The sequence below is a fragment of the Amblyomma americanum genome, chromosome 5 (assembly GCF_052857255.1).
Source record: "Amblyomma americanum isolate KBUSLIRL-KWMA chromosome 5, ASM5285725v1, whole genome shotgun sequence".
Classification (NCBI taxonomy): Eukaryota; Metazoa; Arthropoda; class Arachnida; order Ixodida; family Ixodidae; genus Amblyomma; species Amblyomma americanum.
In genome coordinates this window covers 157,026,104-157,050,187 of record NC_135501.1, presented here as the reverse complement: position 1 = coordinate 157,050,187, position 24,084 = coordinate 157,026,104, and the positions used below count along the sequence as shown (strand labels likewise).

At 51.2% G+C, this 24,084-nt stretch overlaps 1 non-coding gene across 1 annotated transcript; it reads right to left on the bottom strand.

The window, feature by feature from the left end:
* Window positions 1–23,243: 23,243 nt before the first annotated feature.
* On the bottom strand, window positions 23,244–23,436 carry LOC144135613 (U2 spliceosomal RNA). Its single transcript, XR_013315548.1, has one exon. It is a non-coding gene; the product is annotated as a U2 spliceosomal RNA (small nuclear RNA).
* Window positions 23,437–24,084: the final 648 nt, after the last annotated feature.

Here is a 24,084-nt window from a genome sequence, read left to right as displayed (position 1 = left end):
AAAGTTACACGGCCAATTTAGTCGACCTCGACCTCCAAACCGATTTCTCGTACGTGATGGTGACCCTCCTTCCGCTCAGGAAAAGAAACACACCACTCCACATACTCAACGTTTACTGCCCCCCAAAGCTCAAAAACACCACTTTCGCGACGCTCTTTAGTCGTGCCCTAAAAACAGCAGGCAGGGACCCCCTAGTAATCCTGGGCGACTTTAACGCCCCCAGCTTGCTTTGGGGATACGTGCGCGAAGAGAAGCGAGGACGCAAGCTGGCGGACCTCGCGTCCACGCTAGGCCTAACTCTCCACACAGACCCTGCATACCCAACGCGAGTGGGTAACTCCGTGACCCGTGACACGTGTCCGGATCTTACGTTCACCAAGAACATCAGACATGCTGAGTGGACAAACACCGAGGAAACCCTCGGCAGCGACCACTGCTTCATCCAAATCACCGTTAGGACTAAACCGTTGGCAAGACCCCAAGCGCAAGCCCGACTCCCCAACTGGAATGAGTTCCGGCAATCTTACACAAACCCGACCCCCATTCGCGAACGAGGATACCACGCGTGGACTCAGGAAGTGGTTACACACCTTCGTTCGACACAGAAATTCAACCCTCGGAGGCCACGCCGGAGGTGGATAACCACCTCCTGCACCTCCGGGAGGCGCGGCATAGCCTGGTCCGCAGATGGCGCCGACAGAAACACAACAGGAATCTTAAAGCCCGGATCACCGAGCTCACCCAGCGAGCGGCAGAGTACGCGGCCCAACTCGCCGACTCGAACTGGGTAGATCGCTGTAACACGGCAGCTAGGCAAATGTCAAACCGAAGTACGTGGCGTCTTTTTCGCGCCCTAATCGACCCAACACAGAGTCGTGCAGAGACGCAAAAGCATCTCCAACGGGCTATCCACAGCTTCGATGGAGGTACTTCTCAATTGGCAGAACAACTACGAGACCAATACCTTTGCACTCAACAGGACCACCGAGGGCCCGCGTACTCTTATGCAGGTTCCGAGAACGCGGAGTAGGACCGACCGTTCCAACTGTACGACCTGAAGGCGGCACTGGGTAAAATGAAGCGAGGAACGGCGCCGGGAAGGGACAAAATTACCGTGAAACTTCTTGCCAACCTCCCCGATCCCGCCTACGAAGAGCTCCTCGCGTACATCAACTCTATGTGGCTAGGCGAGGAACCCCTCCCAATCGAATGGAAGACCGCTGTGGTCTCTTTCATTCCCAAACCCGGCAAAGCCATAAACACGGACAACCTTCGCCCCATCTCCTTTACGTCTTGTGCGGGAAAGCTTATGGAAACGATGGGGCGAGATAGACTGTCCGAGTTTTAGGAAGACCACAACGCATTCACTGACACCATGTACGGTTTTCGCCCGCACCGATCCGCGCAGGACATTCTGCTACAACTCGATCGAGAAATTCTCAACCCCATCGAATACTCCCTAAGCGACAAGGTAGTACTCGCCTTAGACTTAAAGGGCGCCTTCGACAATGTCAAACACGAAAGTATATTACATCTTTCCCAGACCAACTGCGGTCGCAGAACCTTTCAGTACGTCAAACAATTCCTATCTGAGCGACAATCCATCATCAGGATACAAGACGAAGAACACGGCCCTTACCAGCTAGGAACGCGAGGAACTCCGCAGGGCGCGGTTCTTTCTCCGCTCTTTTTCAATCTCGCCATGATGAATCTCCCGGCCCAGATGGCGAAAGTCGAAGGCATTCAGCATGCGCTGTATGCTAACGACATAACCATCTGGGCCAAACACGGCACAGTCGGTGACATAGAAACCGACCTGTAGCAAGCGGCAGCGATCGTAGATGCCTACGCTCGCCATTGCGGCCTTCAGTGCTCCCCGGCTCAGTCTGAATTTGTGCACATTCTCCCATCACCAAAGTGCGATACCAAACTGGAACTATCTCTGCCTAACGGCCCCATATCCGAACACGACGAGATCAGAGTACTTGGTCTTTTCATCCACAAACATAGACGAGTTGAAACAACACTAGCCAGACTGCGCAAGGTAGGAACTCAGGTAGGCCGAATGGTCCGCCGGGTCTCTAACAAACGCGGGGGGCTACGATGCAAAGACGCCTTGCGGCTGGCGTATGCCTTCGTAACCAGTAGAGTACTCTACTCGACCCCCTACCTTCACCTTCGAAAATCTGACGAAAATGCCCTCGAGGTAGTCCTCACAAAAATGTACAAGTGTGGCCTGAACCTCCCGGCAAACGCGTCTAACCAACGCCTCGTGGGCCTGGGGATGGTTAACACATTCGCCGAGCTTCGGGAAGCCCACTTGAAGAACCAATACACTAGGCTCTCGAAAATGCCATCGGGTCGCCGCCTACTAGTCCGACTCCACATTCGCCATCACACAACACTCGTGGATGAGCGCGAACGTGTCCCCGAGATTTGGAGACTCGCCCCGAACGTGCGACCTCTCCCGGCTAAAATGTCAAAGGATTACCATAGTGGCAGACGCCTCGCGCGGGCGGAATCTCTAGCCTACCACTACGGTGACAAACACGGAGTCTTTTACGTGGACGCCTCCGGCCCCCACCGTGGGGGGTGGTACACGGCCGCAGTCGTACACAAGAAATCTACGGTGAACGGACTTACGTTCCGAGCTCAAAACATAACTCATGCGGAGGAGGTCGCTATCGCGCTAGCCGCCGCAGACCGGGACTCGCGGGTCATCATTACTGACTCGAGAGGGGCCTGTAGAAACATTGAACAGGGATACATTCCCCGCCGCGGTGGCTCAGTGGTTAGGGCGCTCGACTACTGATCCGGAGTTCCCGGGTTCGAACCCGACCGCGGCGGCTGCGTTTTTACGGAGGAAAAACGCTAAGGCGCCCGTGTGCAGTGCGATGTCAGTGTACGTTAAAGATACCCAGGTGTCGAAATTATTCCGGAGCCCTCCACTACGGGACCTCTCTCTTCCTTCTTTCACTCCCTCCTTTACCCTTCCCTTACGGCCCGGTTCAGGTGTCCAACGATATATGAGACAAATACTGCGCCATTTCCTTTCCCCAAAAAACCAATTATTATTATTATTATTATTATTATTATTATTAATATTATTGTTATTATTACACTCATTTCCTAGCTTACCGCATTTTTCAAAACAGTGACTATCCCGGGGCCCCCGCTCCCCGAACGATAGTATGGGCTCCCGCTCTTCTAGGACTCGAAGGCAATGAAATGGCACATGCCTCCGCCCGCGCGCTCACTCTCCGGGTAACAACGCCTTCCAACCCTACCGCAGCGGATCCCGATCCCAAGCCCATCTTTACCTTTAAGAAAATAACACAACTTTACCAATCTGAGCATTCAATCTTTCCCAAGCCATGCAAGGACCTCACTAAGACGGAGGAACACATTCTCCTCCGTCTCTTCACCAAAACTCTGCTGTGCCCGGCAGTTCTGCAATTCTTTGATCCCTTTGCACAGGAAAATGCCCACACTGTGAGCAGAAGTCCTCGGATATCTACCACATGGTGTGGGCATGCCAGTCAACCCAGAACCTAGACCCCAAACCCAACCCCACCCCGGAGGACTGGGAGGCAGCTCTGCTCAACTGCTCCGACCTAACGAGCCAAAAGGCCCTAGTCGTCCGAGCCCGAGCAGCCCTGGAGGCCAATGGGCTCCTGTAACGAGGAGCCCACCTAGTGTTTGTTAGGGAGGGTCCCTTCAGGGCCCTCTCATACTTCCTCCATATATATTCCCAATAAAGTTTTTTTTCTCTCTCTCTCCCTGAGGCAAGTCTGCTACGTCTGCTTCCAGCAAGGACACCGCTCCGACGTGTACCCCACACAAAAATTACTGTGTGCGGACTATGCGGGATGCAAAACCTACGTGGCGCCCGCTTGTGTGCGCCCAAGAGTGGATTATGCGGCGAGGCACACCACATCGAATCGAAGGGAGTTCTGGGACCGACAAGAAAGGAAGGTCAAAAATTTCGAGGCGCGTAAGTTTCGCCTTTAAAAGCGGGACGCGACAGCGTGTTCAACATTGCCAAATAATCCACGGAACTCCATCATCGTTCGCTGCGACCCCTTGCCCGGACAATTTAAGGAAAGAAACATATCTTGGTGGACAGCCGAACCGCGCCGTAAGGGAAGGAAAATGAAAATAGATTTTTTTAAGGAAAGGAAAGGACGCCTGTCTCACAAATCACGGTGGATACCCGAACCGGGCCGTTAGGGAAGGAAATTGAAGTGAAAATTAGTTTTAAGGAAAGGAAATGACGCCTGTCTCAAAATTCTTGCTGGACAAAAGTACCGCGCCGTAAGGTAAGGAAAATTCTTTCTTTTACGGCGCGGTTCGGGTGTCCTCTGAGATGCACCATTTTTCGCTCAGTGCTAAAGACGCCAACGACACCGGTTTTTCTGCGACTCGAGCTCCCTAACGCTCTGGCGTTAAACCCCATCGGTGGAGGACGCAACGACCAACGCGGTTGACTGCAAAAATGATAGCTCAGCTCAGAGTGCGGCACATCGATGAGCTTACCGAGGTCCAATTCCTGCGCGGTCTGCCCCCAGCCGGCCCACAGGAGAAGAACAAACAAGAGAAGGAGGAAAAGAAGCTCCTCCAGAAAAGCGACAGCAAGGTAAGCTGGGTTTCTACCAGCGCTTCGCACTCGGTAGGAAAGGGTAGCAACACAAACCACACAAACAACACAGGTAATTGCGTCACAAAACCGAAACACGTGGATAGCGATGCGCTCAGACTCGAGCTAGAACTCGCTAGAACTAAACAAAATGAGCTCGAGCACAAAATTGAGGAACTCACAAGGACACTAAAAGAACAACGGAGGGAAATCGACACGGCAAAAGCCCTCCAAAAAGACAAATCAAGGGCACCCAACGAGGGAGACCTTGAAACACGGATGCAACTGATGATGCAGCAAATGATACAGGATATGCTGCAGCCGATCCAATCGCAAATGCAACAGATGGAAGCATATTTCCAAGGGCAGATCTCAGATATCAAAAGCGCAGTCGGAAAGCAAATTGAAACCTAAATCATTAGGCAAAGAGCATACAGCCATCTAGCGCTAACAGCTTTCGCTAGTGAACAAGCCATCACCAACAACACGTAAATATTGTCACGTAGTGGTGACGGCAGTCGAAGCAGCGATGAAGACGGACAAATAGGTCTTCTAAAAGAAAACTGTATATTGGGCTGACTTGCACCCAAAATGGACTGAATTACACGGCGGCGGCGAAGTGACAAGCGTGCTCGGTGGTCGTCAAACAGAATGCCCGCTGGTGTCGGCCGGGCTCCATTTAAAGCTGATAGCGAACTTTCGAGATAAAGCGTGCAAAGCTACTAGAACATTCCGGGACAACGTAAAATCAGCTTTGCCTGGCTGCGATCGATCGAGATAAATCTAGTCGCGTCTTGCGTCACAAACAAACCGATGAAGTTGTGTGGCGGCAGATTTGAAAAACGAACAAACACTGCAAATATTCGCGGCATTACTCCTCTCTATAAGAAGCATCAACACGATGCATTAAAACAAATAATGCGACTAGTAAGTGAAAAAAAAACGGATCTTGCGAAAATAGAGCATGGAAATGCAGCGGCCTTTAGCGCATAATACGGCTTCAACCGGACTACATGGACAACTTCAGGTCGTACGCGGCGCCGCTGGGATGCATTCATTGCGTCAGGGATGACTTCATAATCCAGTTCACCTAGCCGACGAAGAACCTTGTACGGGCCGAAATAGTGGCGCAGAAGCTTTTCACTCAATCCACGTCGGCGAATGGGCGTCCACACCCAGGCTTGGTCTCCTGGCTTGTAATCCGCTTTGCGTCTTCCTAGGTTGTAGCGTCTGCCGTCGGACCGCTGCTGATCTTTTATCCGTGATCGGGCAAGCCTTCGAGCTTCTTCTGCGCGTTGAAGGTAGGCGGCAACGTCGACGTTCTCTTCTTCTGTAAAGTTGGGCAGCATGGCGTCTAGCGTGGTCGTGGCCTCCCTGCCGTGGACGAGCCTAAAAGGCATCGTCTGGGTGGTCTCCTGCACTGCGGTGTTGTAGGCGAAGACGACGTAAGGCAATCCGTCGCTGACAATCTCGGCAGGAATTCACATAGTGTGCGACATCGGCAGACAGTCAGGGCCAGTAATACTTGTCTTGAATGCGGCGGAGGGTGCGAGTAAACCAGAGATGTTCAGCTGTCGGCCCGTCGTGTGAAGCCTGTAGAACTTCGCGGAGACAAGCAGGTACAACAAGGAGGTAGGTTGTTTTGCTCGTTGCAAAGGTCTTCACGAGGACCTCATTCTGTACACAGAAGGAAGACAGTCCTCGCTTGAATGAAGCGGGGGGTGAAGAAACCTTGCTATCCAGGTACTCGGTGAGGTGTTTTAGGTCGGGGTCCGAGCGTTGCTGCTTGGCAAAAGAGCTGGGGCTGATGGGTCCCAGGAAGGCGTCCTCATCGTCATCCGGTGGCGGTGTATCTACAGGAGCTCGTGAGAGGCAATCGGCGTCAGAGTGCTTGCATCCGGACTTGTAAACGACGGTGACGTGAACTCCTGGAGGAGCAGACTCCATCGAGCGAGTCGGCCAGAGGGGTCCTTCAAATTGGCGAGGTGATCGCTGACCACCTTGAATGGTCGTCCGTACAGGTACGGGCAGAATTTTGACGTGGCCCAGATGACGGCAAGGCATTCTTTCTGAGTTCGAGTAGTTAGCCTCGGCCTTGGAAAGAGAACGGCTAGCGTATGAGATAACCTTCTCCAGCCCGTCGCTTTTTTGAACGAGAACGGCACCTAGACCCACGCTGCTTGCGTCGGTACGAACTTCAGTATCGGCGTTTTCATCAAAATGCGCAAGGATCGGCGGGGACTGTAAACGACGCTGAAGTTCTATGAAGGCTTCTGCTTGCGGCGCTTCCATTTAAACGGCACGTCTGCCTTCGTCAATTGGGTCAGGGGTTCGGCGATGCGCGAAGAGTTTTTCACAAATTGTCGGTAATATGCGCACAGTCCGAGAAATCTTCGCACTGCTTTCTCATCGGCCGGCGGTGGAAACTGTTCAATAGCAGCTGTTTTCTGCGGGTCTGGGCGTACTCCTTCCTTGCTAACGATGTGGCCTAGAAACAGCAGCTCTTCGTAAGCAAAGTGGCACATCTCTGCTTTCAAGGTTAGGCCAGACGACTTGATTGCGTCTAGTACTGTTCTTTTGAGGTGCTCTTCAAAGTTAGAGGCGAAGACAACGACGTCATCTAAATATACCAGACAAATTTGCCACTTCAGGCCTGCCAGCACTGTATCCATTACTCGCTGTAACGTCGCTGGTGCGGAACAGAGACCAAGTGGCATCACCTTGAACTCAAACAGCCCATCCTGAGTGATGAATGCTGTCTTCTCGCGATCTCTTTCGTCGACCTCAATTTGCCAATAGCCGCTCTTCAGGTCCATCGATGAGAAATATTTGGCGTTGCAGAGGCGGTCCAGTGTGTCATCGAGGCGTGGGAGGGGGTAGACGTCCTTCTTTGTTATGTTGTTCAAGCAGCGGTAATCCACGCAGAAACGATGTGCGCCGTCTTTCTTTCTCACTAGAATAACCGGTGCCGCCCATGGGCTGTTTGAAGGCTGGATGACGTCGTCGCGAAGCATTTCTTCGACTTGGTCCCGGACGGCTTGTCGTTCTCGCGGTGACACATGGTAGGGGCTTTGACGGAGAGGTCGGACGTGTTGGTCCGTTATAATGCGATGCTTGGCAATTGGCATCGGTCGCACCTTCGGCGATGTCGAAAAACACTCACTGTAGCTTTGAAGAAGATTGCGGATCTGGTCTTGTCTGCTACGGTGCAGGGCTGGGATGATGTCGAAAGCGGGCGAGTTCTCTTGGTCAGGCGAATCTTCTGCGCAGGGGTCGGACAGGGCGAAGTATTCTCGTACGTCGGATATTTCGTCGAAGAAAGCAATCGTCGTTCCTCTGTTAATGTGTCGGTATTCTTCGCTGAAGTTAGTCAGCAGTACTTCGGCCTGGCCATTGCGAAAATGTGCGCTGCCTCTTGCGATGCTGATTCCTCAGTCTAGAACCAACTGCACGTTGCCCTCGATGATGGCTTCAGCGTTGATGGCTTTCGTGGCGCCTACTGTCACGATAACGCTTGAACGGGGTGGGACGCTCACTTCTTCTCCTGGATACTCAGGGGCAACGTGATTTTCCTCAGTTTTTATCGAAGTGATGACTTCGTCCGTCGAAAACGTGGTCAGTTTGGATCGCAGGTCGATGATCGCCTAATGCTCATCAAGGAAATCTATACCGAAGCTCACTTCGCGGAAGCATTGCGGTAGCACAACAAAGGTCGCAGGATAGGTATGTCCTTTGACAGTCACACGTGCTGCGCATCGTCCTGATGGCGTAATGAGGTGGCGCCCTGCAGTGCGAATTTGTGGGCCGTCCAAGCCATTGTGACTTTTCTCAGCTGCGCATCGAATGTTCCATTCAGCACCAAGTAATCGGCTCCTGTGTCGAATAGTGCGGTAACTTTCCGGCCGTCGATAGTAACTTCTAAGTCGGAGGACTTGGCTCTTGCATTGCATGTCGCTCTCGGCGTCGGGTCACGGCTTCGTAACGTATGCGTGTCGCTTGTGGGGCGTGTGGTCGAAGCTCTTCTGGGTGGCGGCGTCGTTTTCAAGGCAGTTTGCGTCGTGGTCGGGGTTCTCATTGTGTGCGGCGTCGGTGCAGCGAGTGCCGGTTCCTCATGCGGCGTCGCGGATGCAGCGTCTTCATGGGGCGTGGTCGGTGGAGGATCTTCGGCGTTTCGCTCGTGAGCAACCTCACCTCCAGAGGTTGGTGCTTTTAGTTTCCCCCTACGGGGGCTGGGAGACCTTCCTCGTACCGCGGCTGCGTAGCTGCGGCGTGGCGACGCAAAGCGCGAGGTTGACGGCGATGGTGAGCGCCGAAAAGCGGTTCGGCGTGTTCTCTTCTCGACTTAGGTACTTATCGATTTCCTGCAGACGTTGTCCGAAGCGTGGTCGTGGGGCGTTAACGCAAATCCTCGAAGACCGATACGTCGGTTCGGGGCAGTGACAAAGAATATGGCCGGCCTCACGGCAATGGAAGCACAACGGCCGGTTGTCGGAAGTCCTCCAGGCGTCGCATTTCCTGGGGCTTGAGCGTCGGTCATAGGCTGGGCGGGCGGGGGCTGGGAGGCGGCGTTATGGAACAAGTGGCTCATCTCGGGGAGGACGTGGTGGTTGTCATTGGGGCTGAGCAGTCCTTACTGCAGTGGCGTAGGGTCGTGGCCTGGGGTTCTGTGGCCGTCGAGGTGCCAAGTGCATGTTGCACTCCTTGCCGTACCACATCCATCAGAGTCGCTGCTTGTGGCTGTGGGGAGGATGGCAGTAATCGGCGTTGCTCCTCTCGGACGATTTCGCGGATAACTACCCACAAGCTGTCGCAGGTGGTAGACGGCATGTCCGAACGGATTGCACAGGCAGAGGAAGGGCGATTGTACTGCCAAGCTCGGACGTCGAGGGTCTTCTCAATGGTGCAGGCTTCTTGCATGAATTCCTCTATTTGCCAAAGAGTTGTTCTTTTACGCCACGCATTAAAAACTGAACTTTCTTTTACTCGGTCATTTCGGGGTCGGCGCGGCAAAACAGGCGTTTCACTCCTCGACGTAACCGCGGACGGGGCTCATTCGGAAGCTTGATCCTGGACTTATGGTGTCGTTCGGCTCTTTCTTTCCTCAGGACACTGGTGAATACCTTCAATAGTTCTCTCTTGAATAGCTGCCATGTCGTAAGGGACGACTCGTAGTTTACGTACCACGTGCGTGCGGAGCCATCCAATGAAAAAAACACGTGTCCAATTTATGCCGCATCATCCCACTTGTTGAATGACACCCACGCGCTTATATTGATCCAACCATTATTCAGAGTATTCGCCTAGGGATCCATTGTAAGTTGGCGGCACGCGCGGGTGCTACAGCATGATCGATGTCGACATTTTCAGCTAGGTTGCGGTGCTCGTAGCAGCGTCTTTTTGTTGTCTGCGCGGTACGGCAGTTTCCGAACTCAGGCGCCTCTCCCTGGAGACGTCGGCTTGCTCGCTGATGCTGCTGGCTCGTTCTCGGGTGCGAAGCGCTGAGGGCTGGCTTCACGACTTGAAGGGGGCATCCGGAACATGGAAAGCTACCTCGCAACTCCCCCAGATGTCACGTAGTGGTGACGGCAGTCGAAGCAGCGCTGAAGACGAACAAAAGGGTCTTCTAAGAGAAAACTGTTTATTGGGCTGACTTGCACCCAAAATGAACTGAATCACTAAGCGGCGGCGAAACGACAAGAGTACTCGGCGGTCGTCGAACAGAATGCTCGCCGCTGTCGGCCGTGCTCAATTTAAAGCTGATAGCTAAATTTGGAGATAAAGCGTGCAAAGTTACTAGGACATTCCGGAACAATGTAGAATCAGCTCTGTCTGGCTGCGATCAATCGAGATAAATCTAGTCGCGTCTTGCGTCGCAAGAAAGTGATAATGTGGTGTGGCGGCAGATTTTAAAAACGAACACACACTGCAAATATTCACGGCAATATGATCAACACGCGTCAGCAAGAACAAGAATATTTAGGTATTTGTCAATGGAACTGCAGAGGCTACTGCACAAGCAGGGCCTCATAAAACAATTTATTAACACACAACTCACCCCCCTCCCCGATGTAATCGCGCTCCAAGAGAATGGTACGCAAAGCTAAAGCGGCTGGCCTTGTCACCAAAGCCATCGCCGCCATCAGGCACGATGCCATCGCCGACACCGGTATAGAGCACGCGCTTGTTGAAATCATTCCGCAAAAGCGACAGGGAGGGGGCACATTCGATAAGAATGTGCACAGCCCGCCGAGATAAAGAAAAGCCGAATTCTTCGAACTCTTTCTCCGAGCGCCCAAGGTGGCCAAAAAAAACACACTTATCATAGAAGTACATTTCAATGCCATGGACAGAAGTTGAGGATACCAGACACAAGACATCAAGGGAAGAACATTAGCGGAGGTAGCGGAATACATTTGTCGGAGTCTGATCACAGATCCGCGAACCCCACGGCAATCGGGAATAGTGTGATCACGGACACTTTTCCGGACCTCATCTTCGTAAGGAAGACCAGAGATTCACATTGGGAGAACACGAGAGAAAACATAGGCAGCGATCACCTTAACCTCTGGACGCGAATAGCTTCGGACAAGATAAGACGCCAGACTGGACAAGCAAAAATCACAGACGCGTTTCGTGGGGTGTGCAACTAATCTGAAGGCGGTATCGAATCACTGGAGGATTGGAGCGGCATGCTTGTGAAGTGCGTGTAAAGTACAAAAAATATAGGAACTACAACAAAGCATGAAGTAGACGGGCACCTCTTCAGATCCTCAAAATGTGGCAAGCGAGACGCAGTCCCACCAAAAGATGGCTGAAGGAAAAGCACGATAGGAAACCAAAACTAAAGACAGCAGAAATATCGCCAAAAGCTAAAGAATACGCGACGCAGCTCGCGAAACGCTATAGAGAAAAACTTAGCGACTCGCTTCGGGCAACTCTAGGCACGGCCAGAACCTGGAAACTCCTAAAAGCAGCAATCAATCCGACCAAACTCAAATCGGAAAACAATAAAGCTATCAAGAAGGTTACCCACTCCTTCGAGAGATTTTATCCCGGCCTCCTAGAGAAGGCACGAGCAAAATATTTCGGCGACCACAAGCCCTCCGTGAAAGCAAGGAACGTATTGGAGAACCGAAAAGCAGGGACACAGCAGCCTCTTAACTGTGGAAAAAGCTTACGCGGCCATAAGGATGCGGACAAGAAAAACTGCAGCAGCAGCGGACAGAGTCGACAACGCCCTGATCCGCAACCTGAGCGACGACCTCATACAAGAACTTGTAAACTTACCTAAACAAACGCTGCGAGGCGCAAACGGTTCTAGACGATGAGAAACATGCCAAATAATGATACCAAAATGTGGTAAAAAGCTTCAAATTGAACCTCTCAGGCCTATCTAGCTCACGTCGTGCCTTGCCAAGCTTTACGAGCGGATGGCGACGCTGAGACTGCAAAATTATATGGAAGAGAACGACCCCATACCATGTTCGGCTTCAGAGAAGAACATTCGACATAGGACGTGCTCCTCCAAATACAAGATCTACTCCGAAACGTACCTCAACTCGTGAAAATATCATAAAGGCCCTGGACATAAAGGAGAATTCGATAATGTTAGCCACGAGGAGATCCTTATGGGCCTAGGCGACCTGGACTGTGGAAGCAGTATCCGCGGCAACGTCAAAGTCTTCCTGTCCGATAGAATGGCCACCATCGGCATGGGAGTCCTTCAATCAGGCAAAATTCACAGGCCAAGCAAGTATACGCTCCAAGGGTCAGCCATCTCACTCATACTTTTCAACATAGCCATGTTGAGCCTAGCTCGAAGACTTGAGAAGATCGAAGGCATCATGCACGCAGTGCATGCGACAACATTAGAGTCTGGACAAACAGCGGCTCCCTCGGGGAGAACGAAGTCAGCCTACAGGAAGCGGCCACCCGTGTAGAGGTATATCTCGGAGAAAGAGAACTCGCATGATCGACTGAGAGATCGGAACTGCTGCGAGTCTGGAGAGGCAAGCAAAATCAGACCAGACCATCCTTACCAGTGAGGACCTGAAACTCATGGTGTACCTGAAAGGAACGCCTCTACCTGAAGAGACAACAGTACGATTCTCGGCCATGTGGGTTAAATCCAACCAAGCAGTACTCACACTTTCAGCTTGCTCAAAGCAACAACGCTACAAGTCGAATGCATGATGACCTGCATTACCAACAGGCGACATGGCATGCGCGAATAGGACATAATTAAAGTATTCAGAAACCTGGAAGTTTGTCGAATCCCGTACAGACTATCCTACCAGTGGTTCAACAAGAGTTAAATAGAACAAGCGGATGTCCTGCTATGCAAAGCGTATAAGACAGCGCTCCGACGTCCACGCAACGCGTCTAAAGAAAATACCTGGGATTGCAAAACAGCTTCGGAGAGCTATGGTAGGCGCAGCTTGAGTCGCAAAAACTCGTGCTGCTGCAGACAACGACTGAAAGAGCGCTCTTACAGAGACCAGAATGCCACGAGCAGATGCTAGAAATGAAGACGGAAACCATCATCGACGAGATTTGCAAATTCCTCTAGGTAGCAATGAACAATTGGACAATGGCAATGGGACATGGACCCCAACCTCCACCAAAGTAGAAGAGCAGCGAGGGCCGAATTTATTCAGAAAATATACGCTCCTCACGACATGACCGTGTATGCAGACGGGTCCTCGAGAGGAGAAGGCGCCAAAATTTCAGCGGCCACGGTAGTCGATTCGTCTCAGCTAAGTGAAATGACCAGCGCGTCAATGCGAGACAGCACGGTAGCAGAAGCCAAGGAAGTAGTTGTTCCTCTAGCGGTGGCGGAGGGCTATATAAAACCCGGCGGTCGCTAAGAGTACTCACGGACTCTAAAACAGCCTTCCAACATTACACAATGGCAGTATAGGTCGTCACGCATTCCGTATACTCCTCGCAGCGAGCGACCGAATTAAAAACCACGAAGAAGAAAACGACCAGAGCAAACGCAAAATTGTGTGGGTACCGGGGCACACGGGGGTGGTAGGAATCCAAGAGGCCGACAGGATAGCTCGATGATAAACTACTTTCCGAGCATCCGCCGAGACCGTGGAACTCTGCCAGCACCCAAGGAATACTGGGCCATAATCCAAAACTATAGAGGGAGAAGAATCCGATATCCCCCGACGCACAAATCTGTCATCAGAGAGGAGGCTCTCGCTTGGAGACAATTATAGACAGTTTGTTACCCAAGTCTACAAATACTAAACAAAATGCACCCCACGGTATAGCGAACAAATGTCCCTGGTACGAGGAAAACCCCATGCTATATCACATCACATGGGCCTGCCAAAACTTCGACGTGGTCCCCACAATACAAAATCCGAGTACGGAGCAATGGGAGAGTCTGCTGTTCAGCGACCACTTTGGACACACAAGGTCTGGTACAGCGAGCGCAACGTCCGCAGTGGCCAGCAGAGCCCTGAAGATGCCCCAAAATGGCAGAGCACATTAAGTTCTTCCTCTTTTCGTCTTATTCTAGACAGATCGTGCTCACGGCTCCACCGTAGCTGCGTTGAGTGACTTCATGGTTCTCACGTGACTAGGCAGACGCGAGTGCCTAGTTTCGGCGGCGGCGACTGATTGATGTTATAGTTGTCACGTCGTTTCTCCTCGGTTCAGGAAATTGAAATTTGGTTTTGCAGGAAAGGAAATGGTGCAATAATTCTCTCACATATCTCCTTGAATACCCGAACTGTGCCGTAAGGGAAGAGAGGAAGGTCAGAGCAAAAGACGAAAGAGGTTTTGTAGTTGAGTGCTCCGGTATAAATTTCGACCACCTGGGGATCTTTAACGTACACTGAAATCGAACAGTACACGGGCGCCTATTGGAGCGCCCTAAGCGCTGAGCCACCGCGGCTACTTAAGTTCAAGGTCAAGTCTCGCGCACACGATGCACACGGCGAAGAAGCTACGGATGAGTGCAGTAAAAACTTTCGCTTGTATTAAAATCTCTGCTAACACTGCCTCTAGTGTTCGCCATAAGAGCATCACCGATTTGTTTTATCCCTTCTAAGATACGCCGCCGCAATGGCTGAGTATTTGTGGCGCTCGGCTGCTGGCCCGAAAGACGTGGGTTCGATCCCGACTGCAGCGGTAGAATATCGATGGAGGCGAAATTCTAGAGGCCCGTGTGCTGTGCGATGTCAGTGCACGTTAAAGAACCCCAGGTGGTCGAAATTTCCGGAGCCCTTCACTACGGCGTCTCTCATAGTGTGAGTCCCTTTGGGACGTTAAACCCCCATAAACCAAATCATAAACCAAACCAATCCTTCTAAGATACAAATAGCGCCATTTACTTCATATATTTTGCACTACTATTGTGATTTACAGCCAACTCACTATATCCCGTATATTTTCTCCTTATATAAGTTCACTACGGTATCCCTCATTGCATGAGTCGCTCTGGGACGTTGCACCCAAATAAACCTATCCCGTTCCCTACTTACACCGGCGGCTGCACTCTCACAAAGGATGAAGACATTTCAGCATGGGACGCTAAGGCCACGCACCACTTCGGGCCGAGAGCAGACAAAAGCCGCATTTATATCGTGACGAAACACAAAGGCGCCTGTGTGCTATGCGATGTCAGTACACGTTAAAGATCTCCTCGTGGTCCAAATTATGACGGAGCCCTCCACTATGGCACCTCTTCCTTCCTTTCGTCTTACACTCCCTCCTTTAACCCTTCCCGTGCGAAACGGCTCAGGTGCCGGGAACGGTTCATGTTCTTCAGCCTTTTTGCTTCACTTCGTTTCCATAAAAAACCAATTTTATTTCTTAAAAAATTAGTTTTTCGGGAAAGTAAATGAGCAGTATCTGTCTCACATAACGGCGGGCACCTGAACCGCGTCGTAAGGGAAAGGATGAAAGAGAAAGAAAAGAAAATAGAGGTGCCGTTGTGGAGTTCATCGTTTCTGATCAAAAACTTAATGTAAATTTGTTCAGCTAATCCAGGATGTACAAAGCGAAAGACGGCGTTCACATGTTCATTGGAGTTGGTGATGAGAATGTTCTCGACAGCGATGACTTTGAAGAAAGGAATGGCGCATAACTGGCTCCCTGGATATGCGGACGCCTCATTCGTTCTTTGATACATGTGGCGGTGTTGAGAGAGAGATGTGGCCGGAATGCATTCACGCTGGCAGCTTTTGCGGTTGACATGTGACACTGCAGCAATAGCTAGGCCGCAGCGTTCATATGGTGATCAATCTCTCGCGATCAGCCATTAATTGCATGATATGTCCTAGGGTGGCAGGGAGGGCGCGCTGCCTTTCCATTGCGCGGATCGCAATCAAAGCAGACTTTTGCAGTTGGACACCACTATTATCCGCCGCGGTGGCTGAGTGCTTTGCGCGCCCTGCTACTGATCCGTGGTTCCCGGGATCGAACTCGACCACGGCGACTGCATTTTTATGAAGGTAAAACGCCCTGGCGCCCGTGTGCTGTGCGATGCCAGTGCACGTTAAAGATCCCCAGTTGGACGAAATTATTCCGGAGCCGGCAACTACGGCACCGCTTTCATCCTTTCTTCTTGCACTCCCTCCTTTATCCCTTCCATTACGGCGCGGTTAAGGTGTCCAGCGATATATGAGACAGATACTGCGCCATTTTCTTTCCTCTAAATCCAATTATTTTTAGTTGCAGTAATTGGACACCAACGCCACGGAAATGAAAGCGAGATTGAGGTCGCCACTGACTCAGGGAGCCGGTTGCATGCCTTTCCTTTCGTGAAAATGAACGGCCTTTGCAAAGTTGTCAACTCCAATAAACTCTATGAACGCCGTCGGCTCACATGTTCTGTTTGTTTATGAGGAAAGGAAATGGCACAGTAACCGTCTCACATATCTCGGGGAATATCCGAACCACACCGTAAAGGAAGAAATAAAGGAGAGAGGGAAAGAATAAAGAGAAAACTGAAAATTGAAAGTTGGATTTTGAGGAAAGGCGTGGCCCTGCCAAGCAGCGAAACAACTGTGGCTCGGTGCTAAGAGTTGCGCATGCGCAGTAGTGACTAGAGAGAGAAAGAGAGATATATCCGTGGCGAAGCGCGCGTTGTGACGTCATGTGCCTCCTCTGAGTACCACCACTTCGAAATCGCAATTTCGCGGCCAGTAAAGCATTCCGTTTAAAACCGTAAGTGGCTCCCTGGGTGAGTGAAAATAAATGGTTTTTGAGGGAAACGCAATGGCGCAGTATCTGTCTCATATATCGTTGGACACTTGAACCATGCCGGAAGGGGAGAGATAAAGGATGGAGTGAAAGAAGAAAGGAAGAAAGAGGTGCCGTAGTGAAATTCTCCGCAATAAATTCGACCTACTGGGGATCTTTAATGTGCACTGACATTGCACAGCACACGGGCACCTTACCGTTTCTCCTCCACAAAAACACAGCCGGCGCGGTCAGGGTTTGAACCCGGGCTGGGTGAGTGCACAAAACCCTTTGAGGTACATGTAGTGTTCACATAGATAATAATAATAATAATTGGTTTTTGGGGAAAGGAAATGGTGCAGTATCTGTCTCAGATATCGTTAGACACCTGAACCGCGCCGTAAGGGAAGGGGTAAAGGAGGGAGTGAAAGAAGAAAGGAAGAAAGTGGTGCCGTAGTGGAGGACTCCGGAATAATTTCGACCACCTGGGGATCTTTAACGTGCACTGACATCGCACAGCACATGGGCGCCTTAGCGTTTTTCCTCCATAAAAACGCAGCCGCCGCGGTCGGGTTCGAACCCGGGAACTCCGGATCAGTAGTCGAGCGCCCTAACCACTTAGCCACCGCGGCGGGTCGGGTCAAATAGAAAAATTCGTTTTACGGGTGCCGAATTGTACCCCCAAATTCTTATATTAAATGGCTTGCACAAGGCTATCACAGCTATTGAGGCCACGCTCCAGCATCGCCCGTCGTACTCGATGGAGGCCTATAGTCGTGGTTAGAGTTAGCTGCGCCCGCTTGGATGGATGGATGAATGGAAAACAGTTTTATTAGACGAAAAAAAGAAGTCTTTCAGAGTGGTCCCCTACTGGACCGGGAGTCCACGGGCTTGTGCTTCACATAAAGCCTGATCCACAAGCGATTTCTGGCCGGCGGGCTGAGCGGTCCGTAAAGCAGCATTCCATGTAGAAAGAGTGCTATTGGGGATTGGAACGGGGGGGGGGGGGGGGGGGTGGAATCACCTCTGGAAAAGAACATTCCCAAATTTAAGGTAGTGGAAAAGTGTGAATTTGGCTTCGCTAGGGTGTTCAAAACAATTCGAGTGGAATTTATTTTGCCGCCGAGCCCCTCCCGAGAATAAATTTCAAGATTCGGATAAGGGCCGAGCTTTCTCAGTTCCCCTGCGCGTCGGCGGATGCTTCACTCTGTGGTGCAAGAATCCGAAGCTGATCGCCATCCCGCCCGCATAGCCCGGAGCTCTGGAACCAGTCGCGCCGCGCCCCATCCTGCGGTGAAATCAAGAAGGCTGTGACTCGTAACCCTGCCTCGCTAGAGGAAAAAAAAACTGTTTTACATCGCTGAAAATATCTCGGTTTAATATAATGGCGATCCCACCACTCGGAATCGTGATAGCGTGCAGCACCCCACTGACATGCAACCTCGTGCAAAATGTCGCCGTCATCAGAACCCTACCGATAGAGACCGCCGATCTTCCCCAAAAGATCACCAGTATCCGTGTGGTGAAAAGAGACTGCGCAGTCTGCTCACGAGGATACGGCCGATGACTTAATTACGAGCGTGATGGTGGGCCAAAATACGTGGATGCTGAGCCAGATGCAAAATGCCTGTACGCAGCCAAAAGCCGGGCGCTTGGCACGGCTTCATACATCAGCGAAACAAAAAATCTGCACCAACGAATAAGGCAACCCAAAAATGACATCCGGCTTATGAATTCAGAAGCCAACCGCCTCGCCGAACACTTCGAACGCGCCGACCACCGAAAAGCCTTTAAGGAGGTGGAGGCGACATGTCGAGTCATGGCACATCCAGCTCACGAAGGCAGTGATTAATAGGACTCCAGGAACGCTCCCCTCCTCATAGGTTAGTGGAATGCGGTACGTGCTATGAAAGGAAGAGCGCAGGCAGCACCCCGTTTCTGCTGGCACACTTTCGTGACCCCTGAAGAAGGGACCGAGTTGGTCCCGAAATGTTGGGGAAAAATAAAATATTGGTTGCCGTCAGTTTTCTCTCACCTATCTCAAGAACTCAAGCAGGTGGCCTTGCCTCGAAGATGTTTTGTTTCAATCACTAATCGTAATATTGTATAAGGTCAGTTTCCCTCTCAGTCGGTGCCAGCGCTAAAGTGCAGCTTGACATCATGGTCGACCGGCCAACCTGGACCACAACATTCCTGGTGTAGTCGGCATCACCGGCAAGCACTGGGTGTTCTTGAGAGCATCCACTGGATTCGGGGACGCGAGCGTAATTGGTGGAAATGGAACTTGACGTCACTCAATGAAGTTTGAAATACAGAGCAACTCCTCGCAAAAAAACTATAATTATAGTAAATTATGCTGCTCTAAACGTCTTCGACTGAAACTTGTTTACAGGCATTTCGTTACGCCCATTTAAGACACCATATTGTTTTTTTTACCATTCGAACTTTTCTGCACCAAATTAGGCATGAGTAATATAGATAACCAAAACAAAAATAACGTGGCACTTCGTCAGTGCGACATGCAGACTACAATGAGTAGGCGACCTTGGATAATCTTGCGTATTTTCTTGCTGGTTCGGCACCGTGGTCTTTACGGTGGGACTCGGATCCTAGCACTTCTTTCGAGGGAGCCGAAACGCAATTTCTACGGGATGTACAGCCTTGGCCAAAAGTACGCGCGCACGGATGGTTTGTTTCTTAGCCGCTTACCGACGCACTTATATGGCAGCCCTTCAGCTCTGCAACTGTGCAAAGTAAGGGGTGCCCTCGTTTTAATGTTTTTTTGCCTTTTGGTCCTTACGGGTGCCGTGAAGGCTTCGTTATATGGGTAAGAAGTAAAAACTCGCGCTCTCGGTTACTTTTGGAAAAGGGGGTACCCACCAGCAGCTGTAAATGACCTTTTGTCAACTAAAGTTCAAACTTTTTCTCCCCGTCTCTGGTTTAGAGTGTTGCCATTTCTTAGGAGAGAAGAAAACTTCATTCAGGTGTGATTCATTTTATAATACCTCGGACCCCGCTGCTTCCTAGAGACGTAGAAAGGGTGTCACATAAGATGCTTAAAACTACACGCGCTCCATGCACATATGGCTTCATTTAGGCATATCATTTCACTGGATATGACTGGATGACGTGGGACAAGCGCAGCTGAATCTTCAACCTAATGTATGAACGATTTTCGCTTGAAATCGTCAACATTGAGGACTAAACGCATCTCATGCTTAAAAACCTATCTCGCCGCAGAAAGTACCTCATAGCGTGAACCGCACTGCAGAAAGCCGTGGCGTATTGCATATTGCGTTACAGTATTTCTTGGCAACTGAGAAAAAGCTATTGATCCAATGCACGCTCATTTTCTACGCGCAGGAATGCTCAGTAAAGCAAAAATAATGTCCACCGCAAAACGAAAAGAATACATGGCACATTAGCTGAATGAAAAAATTGCAGTGGCTCAACTCAGCTGAGCCAGGTTATACGGGGCGGAAGCTAACCACTGCGGCTTCGTGCCGTTCTCTTTCACAGGGATCACAAGACGCCCGGCGCCACCAGTACTCTGCCGAAAAACTCGTACAGGCCACCGGTTCTTTCTCCATATTTATGCGTTGTCTAGGCTGTTGTTGTTGCAAGGCTCTGCCAACTGGCTCTATGTTGAGCCACCTCCGCTGTCTCAGGCGGATAGAGAAGTTAGATAATAGGGGAGCGGGGAGAAATAGGACAGAGAATGGAGACGGCGCCTCACAACAGCCACCTTCTAGACGGCGCAGCGGCAAAGGCGACGACGGCATGCACAAGAGGGACACCCGGTTGCATGAGGACCCCCGGCGCAAGCAGAGCGGGCCCTTGCAGTTCCCAGCCCCGTAGGGGCAGGAGCAGCAGTCCTCCCCCACTGTCCGTCTCACGTTACCTATGCGGCGAGCGCTGCCGTTACATCGTGCAAGAGCGAGTCGACACAAGTGGCGCGAGTTAACGGCGTATTGAGCAACGGTAATCGCAGCGGTGGACATGTCTGCGCTCCCGATCGAGGTCATGTCAGGGACAGATTTTACCTGCAGCTCGGCATGCGAGAAGTGGAGCTTCGCTCCAAAAGCAACGCACGGGGCCTTGGTGTTGCGAAGTGTAACGGGAAATGATGACTACCAAAAATTAGAGTGATGACGTCACGCCAGTCACGTTACAGGGCGACACAAAATTTAGACAGCAATGAAGTCACCCCAAAGTGATGACGTCACGCCCGAGCTGAGTCCCAGCCACTCGCCTGTCTGGACTCGCTTCGTGCAACCCCCCTCTGTCATCTGGTTCGGATAAGGGAGCCCGCACGCTCCGGTAATCCTGGAAGCGAGGCCGCCAACCGTTTAGCTAGGGAGGTTCTTAAAACTGGGCTCTGGCGACCTCCCACGCGGAATTTACGAAGGAGCGCGCGGAAACTTTCAGCGAGCTGACACAGGCCTCCAAGGCCTCGCGTCAGAAAAACAACTGCTCCCCCTCCTCCCCCACGCAAGCCTTTCAGCAATTGACAGGCAACTCTTTGGCAAAAATCACACACACACACACACCCTCCCCTCTCCTCTCACCTTTCTATCACCCCCTTTTCCTCACTTCATCCTGTACTCCGTGTCCAGAAGCTGTCGCTTCTGCTCTCCTCCTTTCTCACTGCCTTGCAGGTCCTCACTCTCCAGGCCTACAGCGCCTGAAGACCTTGGAGGACAGGAACAGCCTGCTGCGCTCCGATGACCTAGTACAGACCATTGCTACCGACCGAGCTGCCAGCGTTATGGACCGCAGGAACGTAAACGTTTGAGTGTAGCGGCACCGTGCTTCGCCGCATTAGTAACCGCCACTCGGGCTTGAAGGAAAGCAATACTCTCCGCTTAGTACAAGCCTCTGTGATAAGTCGCATAGCTTACGTATGCCCTTACCTACATCTCAAGTCAGCTGAAAAAGAAAAAGTGGAGGCCATAATCAGAAAATGCGTCAAACAGGCAGTTGGGCTACCCATGCACACAGCGACTGAGAAAGTGTTAGGTCTCGGTCTTCACAACACCCTAAGCGAGATTATTGAAGCGGTAACCGTCTCGCAGTACGAACGACTATCGGCCACACCAACTGGCAGACACATTGTGTCCTCACTAGGCATAACATACGAACGACAAGGCGGACCCACAACTGACCTTCCCAAACATATACGCCAGCTTCTGGTCATTCCTCCACTACCTCGGAACATGCACCCAGATTTCCATGCTGAACGTCGTACAGAGAAAGCCAAATCATTAGGCAAACGCTTTCTTAATGATACCTCTGTGGTATATGTAGATGCGGCAGATTCTTCGGCTGACAAGATGGTAGTTGTGGTCACCACGGAACGTGGTACACTCATAACTGGGGGCACTATACGCACTCAGCACACACATGTTGGAGAAGAAACAGCCATTGCTCTAGCCATTGTGGGATCCTCGGCAGGAACCATTGTCAGCGACTCAAAATTGTCTATACGTAACTACACGTTTGGAAGAATCTCCCCACAAGCAGCACGGATTCTGCTAAATTATCAGCCCACGCGGCGCATTCGCCTAATCTGGACGCCTGCTCATGCTTCCCTTGCTGGTAATGAGGCGGCTCATAACCTAGCTCGAGAACTGTCCCACCGAGCTGGGTCGTGCAGCCCACCCGCCCTATACTCTGGCAAGGACAGGTTGTTTTCTTACAGAGAAATCCTGCAGCACTACAGGCTTACAAGACTCAGACTCCCCCCAGCAGATAAAACGCTCTCCAAGCAACAGGCCAAAGCCTGGCGCAAACTTCAAACTAACACCTATCGAAATCCCCAATTGTGTAGCTTCTATTCGGAAGGACTCTACTCAAACAAATGCAAACATTGTGATGCGAAAGCCGATCTAAATCATATGATCTGTAACTGCCCGCAGTCCCTACCCGCGAGTCACTTCATTACCGACTCTGCTCATTGGGAGGCTCCATTGCTCAGCCCCGACCCGGGGATACAGATCAAGCTCCTCCAGCTGGCTGAAGACGCCGCCGCTGCCCAAGGGATAGCGGCCGCTGTTTAAGCGGGGGGCGACTTCGTGCCGCTCCTCTGTATCCGCTGGAAATAAAGTTTCACAACCAACCAATTGGGCCCCGTGCAAGGGCCCGGGAGCCAGTTTGCTTCAATCTACTCTGTTTAAAATAAAGTTTTTTATGATGATGATTTAGTGGTGGAGGTAACCCCGCGCCGCGAGATCCACGTTTCTATGGTTTCGGCACGTAGAGAGACAGAGAAGTTGTTGCCAGGAAGAAAGAAAAGGAAAGTGCAGAGGCCTGTCCACTGGCTCAAGCCGAGCCACAATCGCTACCACGTGCAGATAGTAGGAAAGTTGAATGATGGGATAGAAAGACAGGATAGTAAAGACGCACTAAAGACAAGGCTGATCCCGGAGGTAGTGCAATACCGGGCCAACCGGTGGCGGGTGTGAAGCATCCTTCAAACTCTCCGCCACGTTTCCAAAAATAAGTCCACTTGGCCCAGTAACAGATACTCTACGGGGTCCGGACAATCGCTCTACACAGTCACTGCTACTTGGCTCTAAGGAATTATCCTAAGAAATTAACTTTTCTTTTTCGTCGATGCAGAAGCGCACAAGGCCGAGTGCTGTGTGACTGCTATGGTGTATGACTACTGTGTATTACTGCTCATTGTATGCGGTGATATGGAACCAAATCGGGTTCCAAACGACGTGCGAACCCTGCATATAATTTCAGAAAGCCAAATTGAAAAAAGAAATTGCTTTTTGGGGGAAAGGTAGTGGAGCAGGTGACAGACGTCATTTCACTTTCTTAAAACAAACTTTAATTTCACTTTCCTTCTCTTACGGCGCGGTTCAGGTGTCCAAAGATATATGAGACAGATACTGCGCCATTTCCTTTCTCCAAAAACCAATTATCAATTACTGGACCGGAGTTCCCACGTTCGAACACGACCGTGGCGGCAGGTTTCGATGGAGGCGAAACACAAAAGGCGCCCGTGTGCTGCGCGATGCCAGTGCACGTTAAAGATCCCCAGGTGGTCGAAATTATTCCGAAACCCTCCACTACGGCACCTCTTCCTTTATTCTTTCACTCCGTCCTTTCTCCTTTCCCTTACGACGCGGTTCAGGTGCCCACCGAGATCTGAGACAGATACTGCGCCATTTTCTTTCCCCAAAAACTAATTTTCATTTCCCTTACGGGCGCGGTTCGGGTGTCGGTCTCCACGGCAG